Source organism: Rhipicephalus microplus, unplaced genomic scaffold (genome assembly GCF_043290135.1).
Source record: "Rhipicephalus microplus isolate Deutch F79 unplaced genomic scaffold, USDA_Rmic scaffold_204, whole genome shotgun sequence".
NCBI classification, from domain to species: Eukaryota; Metazoa; Arthropoda; class Arachnida; order Ixodida; family Ixodidae; genus Rhipicephalus; species Rhipicephalus microplus.
In genome coordinates, this window is record NW_027464775.1 from 257,529 (window position 1) to 270,000 (window position 12,472).

The following is a 12,472-nucleotide window of genomic DNA, read 5'->3' on the forward strand; positions in this document are numbered from 1 at the left end:
TAATGATCCTTCCGCAGGTTCACCTACGGAAACCTTGTTACGACTTTTACTTCCTCTAAATGATCAAGTTTGGTCATCTTTCCAACAGACCGGCGCAACCGAAAGGCCGCGCCGGACATCGGTCCGAAGACCTCACTAAATCATTCAATCGGTAGTAGCGACGGGCGGTGTGTACAAAGGGCAGGGACGTAATCAACGCGAGCTTATGACTCGCGCTTACTGGGAATTCCTCGTTCAAGGGGAACAATTGCAAGCCCCTATCCCAATCACGAAAGAAGTTCCACGGGTTACCCAGTCTTTTCAGACAGGGATAAAGACACGCTGCTTCCTTCAGTGTAGCGCGCGTGCGGCCCCGGACATCTAAGGGCATCACAGACCTGTTATTGCTCTGTTTCGTGCGGCTAGGAGCCGCTTGTCCCTCTAAGAAGGTTGTAAGGTGCTGGGAACCCCGCACCTATTTAATAGGCTAGAGTCTCGTTCGTTATCGGAATTAACCAGACAAATCGCTCCACCAACTAAGAACGGCCATGCACCACCATCCACCGAATCAAGAAAGAGCTCTCAATCTGTCAATCCTCCCAGTGTCCGGGCCGGGTAAGTTTTCCCGTGTTGAGTCAAATTAAGCCGCAGGCTCCACTCCTGGTGGTGCCCTTCCGTCAATTCCTTTAAGTTTCAGCTTTGCAACCATACTTCCCCCGGAACCCAAATACTTTGGTTTCCCGGAAGCTGCCCGCCGAGTCATTTGAGTAACTCAGGCGGATCGCTGGTTGGCATCGTTTATGGTCAGAACTAGGGCGGTATCTGATCGCCTTCGAACCTCTGACTTTCGTTCTTGATCAATGAAAACATTCTTGGCAAATGCTTTCGCAGTAGTTCGTCTTGCGACGGTCCAAGAATTTCACCTCTAGCGCCGCAATACGAATGCCCCCGTCCGTCCCTCTTAATCATTACCTCGTATTCCAAAAACCAACAGAACAGAAACGAGGTCTTGTTCTATTATTCCATGCAAGTTTATTCAGGCGACTCGCCTGCGTTGAGCACTCTAATTTTTTCAAAGTAAAAGCACCGGCCATCTCGAGGCACACAATGAAGTGCACCAAGAAAGAACCGGCATGATGTTCAGTCCGAGCCGTCGCATCGGGTAGATGCACTACTCGTCTGGAACTGAGATCCAACTACGAGCTTTTTAACCGCAGCAGCTTTAGTATACGCTATTGGAGCTGGAATTACCGCGGCTGCTGGCACCAGACTTGCCCTCCAATTGATCCTCGTTAAAGGATTTAGAGTGTACTCATTTCAATTACGGGGCCTCAAAAGAGTCCCGTATTGTTATTTTTCGTCACTACCTCCCCGTGCCGGGAGTGGGTAATTTGCGCGCCTGCTGCCTTCCTTGGATGTGGTAGCCGTTTCTCAGGCTCCCTCTCCGGAATCGAACCCTGATTCTCCGTTACCCGTAACAACCATGGTAAGCAAGTAACCTACCATCGAAAGTTGATAAGGCAGACACTTGAAAGAAACGTCGCCGGCTCGTGGCCATGCGATCAGCACAAAGTTATCCAGAGTCACCACACAATACGGGCCGAAACCCGATCGATCTTGGTCTAATAAAAGCACCCGTTACCCAAAGGGCTCCAGGCTCACTGCATGTATTAGCTCTAGAATTGCCACAGTTATCCAAGTAGGAAGAAACGATCTAAGGAACCATAACTGATTTAATGAGCCATTCGCGGTTTCGCCTTATTTCGGCATGTACTTAGACATGCATGGCTTAATCTTTGAGACAAGCATATGATTACTGGCAGGATCAACCAGGTAATCGTTCGACTGCGCGTCCGTCCTCGCCTTCGGCGGGCCGGACGCAGTCTGTGTGCGGCGGAGGCCACCTTCAGGCGCCCCAACACGCTTATTTTGCACTCCGAGATGACGGCGTTCGAGCTCGCTACGGCACAACCTTCCCGAAAGACGAGTGGGAGCCGTGCGGCAAGAAGCACGTTCATGCTCGCTCTTTTTCGTTGCATCGACTCGGTCGCGCCGTGCGGGTTGCCCAAGCCCGCTGCACTGTCGGTGGACCGGCCGGAACTAGCAACGGAGCCGAGACTGCAAAGCCGCCAGACGACGGGTCACGCCCGCGTCTTCGGCGCTTTCGCATCTGAATCGCCCGAGGACGACACGGAACACACCTCGATATCGTGGTAAAACGGCACCGTCCGACAACCAGCCCCTAACGCATCAAGCGGATGAGGCTGCAGACGACTGCCGTGGATTCCCCTGGAGCAGACCCGAGGACACGCTTGACGAGGCCGAAGCCCGCCGCATATCAGACACCCGGTCGCTTTCGCGTACGCCGCTCACGAGAACCCCCACATAATAGCAGCGATAAGTACCCAGACCTCCTTGGGCACTAATACGAGCGTACTCGAGAAAATTTCACCGCGGGTGTGCCCCGAAACGTGTGGCACGTTGAGCGTGCCACAAGTCTACGTCACTCTCAAACCCGCCGAGGTCGTAGAATTTGCGACCCTACTCACGAAATTCCCACCGAGGATACGGCCGCAAACGTACCGCACCTTGGGTAGGCCACGAGTTTGTGCAACACTACGCTGACGGCACAGCACCGAGGTCGTGCGCGCACGCACGGGAAAATTCCGCCGCGGTTTCTGCCGAAAACGTGAGGCACCACGACTCTCCGCAAGTTCGCGTCGACTGCGAAAGACCGAAGTCGTGAACGACGTGTCCGCTACTCGCCGCCGACACGCTGGACACCAAACGTACAACGACTCGACGGCGTCGTAGAGGCCCACGACGCGGTTTTCCTTAACGACGTCTCGGCGTGGCACCGACAGGTTAGAACGGCCGACCAACGTTCCCTGTCCGCCGTTCGGCTCAGTCGAAGGGCTCGGCGACTTCGGCAACGCTGCGAAGCCGCACGGTGACGCACGCCATGTCCCCATTTTTTTTTTTCTTTCTGCGTCTGCCGGGGTGCCCCTATAATAGCAGCGATAAGCACCCAGACCGCCGTGGGTCGCTCGCCCCGGCTGACGTGGTTTTTCGTACTCCTGTGGCGGTCGCCGTCAAGCACGTCCAAATACGCTACTTTCGTGGGCGCATTCACGCTCTTTCGCTTCGCCGGAGTGCCAGCACTCACTCTGCCAAAAACGGCGAACATCCGAGCGGCGGTTCCCACTTTTGCGTCGGCGTCGCAAACCCCGCCCCGGCAGACGAGGTTTGCCGTACTCGTGCGACGGTGGCCGGCGGGCACGTCGAAAGACGCCGATATCGTGCGCGAATTGGCGCACCTTGGCTTCACCGGAGTGCCGCCACTGACTCCTCCAAAAACGGCGAAGATCCGAGCGGCGCTTCCCACTTTCGCATCGGCGTCCCGAACTCCGCCCCGGCTGACGCGGTTTACCGTACTCGTGCGACGGTCGCCGGCGAGCACGTGGAAAGACGCCGATATCGTGCCCGAATCGGCTCCGTTCGGCTTCGCCGGAGTGCCAGCACTGGCTCGGCGAAAGACGACGAACATCCGAGCGACGGTTCTCACTATTGCGTACGCGTCGCAAACCCCGCCCCGGCAGACGCACTTTGCCGTACTCGTGCGACGGTCGCCGGCGAGCACGTAGAAAGACGCCGATATCGTGCCGGAATCGGCCCCGTTTGGCTTCGCCGGAGTGCCAGCACTCACTCGGCCACAAACGGCGAACATCCGAGCGGCGGTTCCCACTTAGCCGTCGGCGTCCCGAACTCCGCCCCGGCAGACGCGGTTGCCGAGCTCGTGCGACTAGCGACCGCGAAGCCGTCTCGCGACGCCGCTTTCGTGCGCGGCTCCCACTGCGACCTGGGTCACCCGAGGTCGACGAGCAAAAAAGAATGTCGAAAAAAATTTTTTTTTTTTTGCGTCTGCCGGGGTGCCCCTATAATAGCAGCGATAAGCACCCAGACCGCCATGGGTCGCTCGCCCCGGCTGACGTGGTTTTTCGTTTTCCTGCGGTGGTCGTCGTCAAGCACGTCCAAACACGCCACTTTCGTGGGCGCATTCGCGCTCTTTCGCTTCGCCGGAGTGCCAGCACTCACTCTGCCAAAAACGGCGAACATCCTAGTGGCGGTTCCCACTTTTGCGTCGGCGTCGCCAACCCCGCCCCGGCATACGCGGTTTGCCGTACTCGTGCGGCGGTGGCCGGCGGGCACGTCGAAAGACACCGATATCGTGCGCGAGTCGATGCTTCTTGGTCTCGCAGGAGGGCCGCCACTCACTCCTGCAAAAACGGCGAAGATCCGAGCGGCGCTTCCCACTTTTTCGTCGGCATCGCAAACCTCGCCCCGGCAGACGCGCTTTGCCGTACTCGTGCGACGGTCGCCGGCGAGCACGTCGAAATACGCCGATATCGTGCCCGAATCGGCCCCGTTTCGCTTCGCCGGAGTGCCAGCACTCACTCGGCCAAAAACGGCGAACATCCGAGCAGCGGTACCCACTTAGCCGTCGGCATCCCGAACTCCGCGCCGGCTGACGCGGTTGCCGAGCTCGTGCGACTAGCGACCGCGAACGCGTCTCGCGACGCCGCTTTCGTGCGCGGCTCCCATTGCGACCTGGGTTACCCGAGCTCGACCAGCAAAAAAGAAGGTCGAAAAAAAATTTTTTTTTTCTGCGTCTGCCGGGGTGCCCCTATAATAGCAGCGATAAGCACCCAGACCGCCGTGGGTCGCTCGCCCCGGCTGACGTGGTTTTTCGTACTCCTGCAGCGGTCGCCGTCAAGCACGTCCAAATACGCCACTTTCGTGGGCGCTTTCGCGCTCTTTCGCGTCGCCGGTGTGCCAGCACTCACTCTGCCAAAAACGGCCAACATCCGAGCGGCGGTTCCCACTTTTGCGTCGGCGTCGTAAACCCCGCCCCGGCAGACGCGGTTTGCCCTACTCGTGCGACGGTCGCCGGCGAGCGCGTCGAAAGACGCCGATATCGTGCGCTAATTGGCGCTCCTTGGCTTCTCCGGAGTGCCGCCACTCACTCCTCCAAAAACGGCGAAGATCCGAGCGGCGTTCTCCACTTTCGCATCGGCGTCCCGAACTCCGCCCGGGCTGACGCGGTTTACCGTACTCGTGCGACGGTCGCCGCCGGGCACGTCGAAAGACGCCGATATCGTGCCGTAATCGGCCCCGTTTGGCTTCGCCCGAGTGCCAGCACTCACTCGGCCAAAAACGGCGAACATCCGAGCAGCGTTTCCCACTTTCGCATCGGCGTCCCGAAGCCCGCCCCGGCAGACGCGGTTTGCCCTACTCGAGCGACGGTCGCCGGCGATCACGTCGAAAGGCGCCGAATTCGTGCACGAATCGATGCTTCTTGGTCTCGCAGGAGGGCCGCCACTCACTCCTGCAAAAACGGCGAAGATCCGAGTTGCGCTTCCCACTTTTTCGTCGGCGTCCCGAACTACGCCCCGGCTGACGCGGTTTACCGTACTCGTGCGACGGTCGCCGGCGGGCACTTCAAAATACGCCGATTTCGTGGGCGCATTCACGCTGTTTCGCTTCCCCGGAGTGCCAACACTCACTCTGCCGAAAGCGGCGATCATCCGAGCGGCGGTTCCCACTTTTGCGTCGGCTTCGCAAACGGCGCCCCGGCAGACGCGCTCGTGCGACGTACTCGTGCGACGGTCGCCGGCGAGCACGTCGAAAGACGCCGATATCGTGCTCGAATCGACCCCGTTTCGCTTCGCCGGAGTGCTGCCAGTCACGGCGCAGAAAACGGCGAACAAGTGTTTTTTTTTTTTTCCTAGAATTTGTGTTATAGAAGGCACATTTGATATCGGACGATAATTTTCAACTTTATCACGCGCACCGATTTTCGTGTAGAGGTTTGCAAGTTTATGGGAATTTCTCCACTTGGAATAATGCGATTTAGTAGTACTACGAGAACTTCATGGATGTACTCAAGGGTACGGGGCAAGTCAGTTACGTCAACACCTGCAGATTTTTTACACTTCAAACTGAAAATTGTTGGTTGTGAGTCCTCGTGTGATATTAAAGGCCGATTCGCTAACACATAGAACAAAGAAAGAAAGGAAGAAAAAACGCCCGCGCTCGCTCAAGAAACCTGGGTTCGCAACAAGTGGCAACAACAAGCAACCGAGCGAGTGCGCCAAAACCCGTGGCGGCCGAACAAACGTGAAGTCCCAACCGCGTCAGCCGGGGCGGCACGGGACAGGAAAAATCACTTCAGCCGGGGCGGCGGGGCACCGAATAAACCTCGTCACCTCGTCGCAGGATAAAAGAGGAAACAAAAAGTCTAAACAGCGTCTGCTGGAGCGAATGCGTAATAAAACAACAACAACAACAAAAAAAAACACCCGCGCTCAAGAAGTCTGCAATCCTCACAAAAGGCGACTGTGACCGAGCAGCGTCAGCCGGGGCCGTGCGGAAACGGAAAAACCGCGACTACCGGGGCGTCGAGGCACCGAAAAATCCACTTCAGCCGCGGCGAAAAAAAAAACAAAAAGAAAGACGGAGGGGGGGGGGGGAACCACGTCTGCCGGGGCGAAGGAAAAAAAAACGCGTCTGCCGGGGCGAGCCCGGGTGCGGCACCACCGGGAAAACTGTGGCAAACAGACATGGCGATCGAGTGAGTGGGCCGCCAGCCAGGCTCAGCCAAAAAGTGCAAAGTCCGAACTGCGTCAGCCGGGGCGGCAAAAACCGCGTCAGCCGGGGCGGCGCAAAAAACCGCGTCTGCCGGGGCGGCACGAAACCGCGTCAGCCGGGGCGGGGCGAAAACTGCGTCAGCCGGGGCGAAAGAAAAAAAAAAACGCGTCTGCCGGGGCAAGCCCGGGTGCGGCACCACCGGGAAAACTGTGGCAAACAGACATGGCGATCGAGTGAGTGGGCCGCCAGCCAGGCACAGCCGAAAAGTGCAAAGTCCGAACCGTGTCAGCCGGGGCGACGCAAAAACCGCGTCAGCCGGGGCGGCGCGAAAACCGCGTCAGCCGGGGCGGCACGAAACCGCGTCAGCCGGGGCGGCGCGAAAACTGCGTCAGCCGGGGCGGCGCGAAAACCTCGTCAGCCGGGGCGAGCGAAAAGGGGGGGGGGGGGAACCACGTCTGCCGGGGCGAAAGAAAAAAAAACGCGTCTGCCGGGGCGAGCCCGGGTGCGGCACCACCGGGAAGACTGTGGCAAACAGACATGGCGATCGAGTGAGTGGGCCGCCAGCCAGGCTCAGCCCAAAAAGTGCTAAGTCCGAACTGCGTCAGCCGGGGCGGCGCGAAAACCGCGTCTGCCGGGGCGGCACGAAACCGCGTCAGCCGGGGCGGCGCGAAAACTGCGTCAGCCGGGGCGAGCCCGGGTGCGGCACCACCGGGAAAACTGTGGCAAACAGACATGGCGATCGAGTGAGTGGGCCGCCAGCCAGGCACAGCCGAAAAGTGCTAAGTCCGAACTGCGTCAGCCGGGGCGGCAAAAACCGCGTCAGCCGGGGCGGCGCAAAAAACCGCGTCTGCCGGGGCGGCACGAAACCGCGTCAGCCGGGGCGGCGCGAAAACTGCGTCAGCCGGGGCGAAAGAAAAAAAAAAACGCGTCTGCCGGGGCGAGCCCGGGTGCGGCACCACCGGGAAAACTGTGGCAAACAGACATGGCGATCGAGTGAGTGGGCCGCCAGCCAGGCACAGCCGAAAAGTGCTAAGTCCGAACTGCGTCTGCCGGGGCGGCACGAAACCGCGTCAGCCGGGGCGGCGCGAAAACCGCGTCTGCCGGGGCGGCACGAAACCGCGTCAGCCGGGGCGGCGCGAAAACTGCGTCAGCCGGGGCGAGCCCGGGTGCGGCACCACCGGGAAAACTGTGGCAAACAGACATGGCGATTGAGTGAGTGGGCCGCCAGCCAGGCACAGCCGAAAAGTGCTAAGTCCGAACTGCGTCTGCCGGGGCGGCACGAAACCGCGTCAGCCGGGGCGGCGCGAAAACCGCGTCTGCCGGGGCGGCACGAAACCGCGTCAGCCGGGGCGGCGCGAAAACTGCGTCAGCCGGGGCGAGCCCGGGTGCGGCACCACCGGGAAAACTGTGGCAAACAGACATGGCGATCGAGTGAGTGGGCCGCCAGCCAGGCACAGCCGAAAAGTGCAAAGTCCGAACCGTGTCAGCCGGGGCGACGCAAAAACCGCGTCAGCCGGGGCGGCGCGAAAACCGCGTCAGCCGGGGCGGCACGAAACCGCGTCAGCCGGGGCGGCGCGAAAACTGCGTCAGCCGGGGCGGCGCGAAAACCTCGTCAGCCGGGGCGAGCGAAAAGGGGGGGGGGGAACCACGTCTGCCGGGGCGAAAGAAAAAAAAACGCGTCTGCCGGGGCGAGCCCGGGTGCGGCACCACCGGGAAGACTGTGGCAAACAGACATGGCGATCGAGTGAGTGGGCCGCCAGCCAGGCTCAGCCCAAAAAGTGCTAAGTCCGAACTGCGTCAGCCGGGGCGGCGCGAAAACCGCGTCTGCCGGGGCGGCACGAAACCGCGTCAGCCGGGGCGGCGCGAAAACTGCGTCAGCCGGGGCGAGCCCGGGTGCGGCACCACCGGGAAAACTGTGGCAAACAGACATGGCGATCGAGTGAGTGGGCCGCCAGCCAGGCACAGCCGAAAAGTGCTAAGTCCGAACTGCGTCAGCCGGGGCGGCAAAAACCGCGTCAGCCGGGGCGGCGCAAAAAACCGCGTCTGCCGGGGCGGCACGAAACCGCGTCAGCCGGGGCGGCGCGAAAACTGCGTCAGCCGGGGCGAAAGAAAAAAAAAACGCGTCTGCCGGGGCGAGCCCGGGTGCGGCACCACCGGGAAAACTGTGGCAAACAGACATGGCGATCGAGTGAGTGGGCCGCCAGCCAGGCACAGCCGAAAAGTGCTAAGTCCGAACTGCGTCTGCCGGGGCGGCACGAAACCGCGTCAGCCGGGGCGGCGCGAAAACCGCGTCTGCCGGGGCGGCACGAAACCGCGTCAGCCGGGGCGGCGCGAAAACTGCGTCAGCCGGGGCGAGCCCGGGTGCGGCACCACCGGGAAAACTGTGGCAAACAGACATGGCGATTGAGTGAGTGGGCCGCCAGCCAGGCACAGCCGAAAAGTGCTAAGTCCGAACTGCGTCTGCCGGGGCGGCACGAAACCGCGTCAGCCGGGGCGGCGCGAAAACCGCGTCTGCCGGGGCGGCACGAAACCGCGTCAGCCGGGGCGGCGCGAAAACTGCGTCAGCCGGGGCGAGCCCGGGTGCGGCACCACCGGGAAAACTGTGGCAAACAGACATGGCGATCGAGTGAGTGGGCCGCCAGCCAGGCACAGCCGAAAAGTGCAAAGTCCGAACCGTGTCAGCCGGGGCGACGCAAAAACCGCGTCAGCCGGGGCGGCGCGAAAACCGCGTCAGCCGGGGCGGCGCGAAAACTGCGTCAGCCGGGGCGGCGCGAAAACCTCGTCAGCCGGGGCGGCGCGAAAACCTCGTCAGCCGGGGCGAGCGAAAAGGGGGGGGGGGAACCACGTCTGCCGGGGCGAAAGAAAAAAAAACGCGTCTGCCGGGGCGAGCCCGGGTGCGGCACCACCGGGAAAACTGTGGCAAACAGACATGGCGATCGAGTGAGTGGGCCGCCAGCCAGGCTCAGCCAAAAAGTGCAAAGTCCGAACTGCGTCAGCCGGGGCGGCAAAAACCGCGTCAGCCGGGGCGGCGCAAAAAACCGCGTCTGCCGGGGCGGCACGAAACCGCGTCAGCCGGGGCGGGGCGAAAACTGCGTCAGCCGGGGCGAAAGAAAAAAAAAAAACGCGTCTGCCGGGGCAAGCCCGGGTGCGGCACCACCGGGAAAACTGTGGCAAACAGACATGGCGATCGAGTGAGTGGGCCGCCAGCCAGGCACAGCCGAAAAGTGCAAAGTCCGAACCGTGTCAGCCGGGGCGACGCAAAAACCGCGTCAGCCGGGGCGGCGCGAAAACCGCGTCAGCCGGGGCGGCACGAAACCGCGTCAGCCGGGGCGGCGCGAAAACTGCGTCAGCCGGGGCGGCGCGAAAACCTCGTCAGCCGGGGCGAGCGAAAAGGGGGGGGGGGAACCACGTCTGCCGGGGCGAAAGAAAAAAAAACGCGTCTGCCGGGGCGAGCCCGGGTGCGGCACCACCGGGAAGACTGTGGCAAACAGACATGGCGATCGAGTGAGTGGGCCGCCAGCCAGGCTCAGCCCAAAAAGTGCTAAGTCCGAACTGCGTCAGCCGGGGCGGCGCGAAAACCGCGTCTGCCGGGGCGGCACGAAACCGCGTCAGCCGGGGCGGCGCGAAAACTGCGTCAGCCGGGGCGAGCCCGGGTGCGGCACCACCGGGAAAACTGTGGCAAACAGACATGGCGATCGAGTGAGTGGGCCGCCAGCCAGGCACAGCCGAAAAGTGCTAAGTCCGAACTGCGTCAGCCGGGGCGGCAAAAACCGCGTCAGCCGGGGCGGCGCAAAAAACCGCGTCTGCCGGGGCGGCACGAAACCGCGTCAGCCGGGGCGGCGCGAAAACTGCGTCAGCCGGGGCGAAAGAAAAAAAAAACGCGTCTGCCGGGGCGAGCCCGGGTGCGGCACCACCGGGAAAACTGTGGCAAACAGACATGGCGATCGAGTGAGTGGGCCGCCAGCCAGGCACAGCCGAAAAGTGCTAAGTCCGAACTGCGTCTGCCGGGGCGGCACGAAACCGCGTCAGCCGGGGCGGCGCGAAAACCGCGTCTGCCGGGGCGGCACGAAACCGCGTCAGCCGGGGCGGCGCGAAAACTGCGTCAGCCGGGGCGAGCCCGGGTGCGGCACCACCGGGAAAACTGTGGCAAACAGACATGGCGATTGAGTGAGTGGGCCGCCAGCCAGGCACAGCCGAAAAGTGCTAAGTCCGAACTGCGTCTGCCGGGGCGGCACGAAACCGCGTCAGCCGGGGCGGCGCGAAAACCGCGTCTGCCGGGGCGGCACGAAACCGCGTCAGCCGGGGCGGCGCGAAAACTGCGTCAGCCGGGGCGAGCCCGGGTGCGGCACCACCGGGAAAACTGTGGCAAACAGACATGGCGATCGAGTGAGTGGGCCGCCAGCCAGGCACAGCCGAAAAGTGCAAAGTCCGAACCGTGTCAGCCGGGGCGACGCAAAAACCGCGTCAGCCGGGGCGGCGCGAAAACCGCGTCAGCCGGGGCGGCACGAAACCGCGTCAGCCGGGGCGGCGCGAAAACTGCGTCAGCCGGGGCGGCGCGAAAACCTCGTCAGCCGGGGCGAGCGAAAAGGGGGGGGGGGGAACCACGTCTGCCGGGGCGAAAGAAAAAAAAACGCGTCTGCCGGGGCGAGCCCGGGTGCGGCACCACCGGGAAGACTGTGGCAAACAGACATGGCGATCGAGTGAGTGGGCCGCCAGCCAGGCTCAGCCCAAAAAGTGCTAAGTCCGAACTGCGTCAGCCGGGGCGGCGCGAAAACCGCGTCTGCCGGGGCGGCACGAAACCGCGTCAGCCGGGGCGGCGCGAAAACTGCGTCAGCCGGGGCGAGCCCGGGTGCGGCACCACCGGGAAAACTGTGGCAAACAGACATGGCGATCGAGTGAGTGGGCCGCCAGCCAGGCACAGCCGAAAAGTGCTAAGTCCGAACTGCGTCAGCCGGGGCGGCAAAAACCGCGTCAGCCGGGGCGGCGCAAAAAACCGCGTCTGCCGGGGCGGCACGAAACCGCGTCAGCCGGGGCGGCGCGAAAACTGCGTCAGCCGGGGCGAAAGAAAAAAAAAACGCGTCTGCCGGGGCGAGCCCGGGTGCGGCACCACCGGGAAAACTGTGGCAAACAGACATGGCGATCGAGTGAGTGGGCCGCCAGCCAGGCACAGCCGAAAAGTGCTAAGTCCGAACTGCGTCTGCCGGGGCGGCACGAAACCGCGTCAGCCGGGGCGGCGCGAAAACCGCGTCTGCCGGGGCGGCACGAAACCGCGTCAGCCGGGGCGGCGCGAAAACTGCGTCAGCCGGGGCGAGCCCGGGTGCGGCACCACCGGGAAAACTGTGGCAAACAGACATGGCGATTGAGTGAGTGGGCCGCCAGCCAGGCACAGCCGAAAAGTGCTAAGTCCGAACTGCGTCTGCCGGGGCGGCACGAAACCGCGTCAGCCGGGGCGGCGCGAAAACCGCGTCTGCCGGGGCGGCACGAAACCGCGTCAGCCGGGGCGGCGCGAAAACTGCGTCAGCCGGGGCGAGCCCGGGTGCGGCACCACCGGGAAAACTGTGGCAAACAGACATGGCGATCGAGTGAGTGGGCCGCCAGCCAGGCACAGCCGAAAAGTGCAAAGTCCGAACCGTGTCAGCCGGGGCGACGCAAAAACCGCGTCAGCCGGGGCGGCGCGAAAACCGCGTCAGCCGGGGCGGCGCGAAAACTGCGTCAGCCGGGGCGGCGCGAAAACCTCGTCAGCCGGGGCGGCGCGAAAACCTCGTCAGCCGGGGCGAGCGAAAAGGGGGGGGGGGAACCACGTCTGCCGGGGCGAAAGAAAAAAAAACGCGTCTGCCGGGGCGAG

The 12,472-nt window shown here is 62.6% G+C and overlaps 1 non-coding gene across 1 annotated transcript; it reads right to left on the bottom strand.

Moving 5' to 3' along the window:
- On the bottom strand, positions 1-1,815 carry LOC142792111 (small subunit ribosomal RNA). Its single transcript, XR_012890664.1, has one exon. It is a non-coding gene; the product is annotated as a small subunit ribosomal RNA (ribosomal RNA).
- Positions 1,816-12,472: the final 10,657 nt, after the last annotated feature.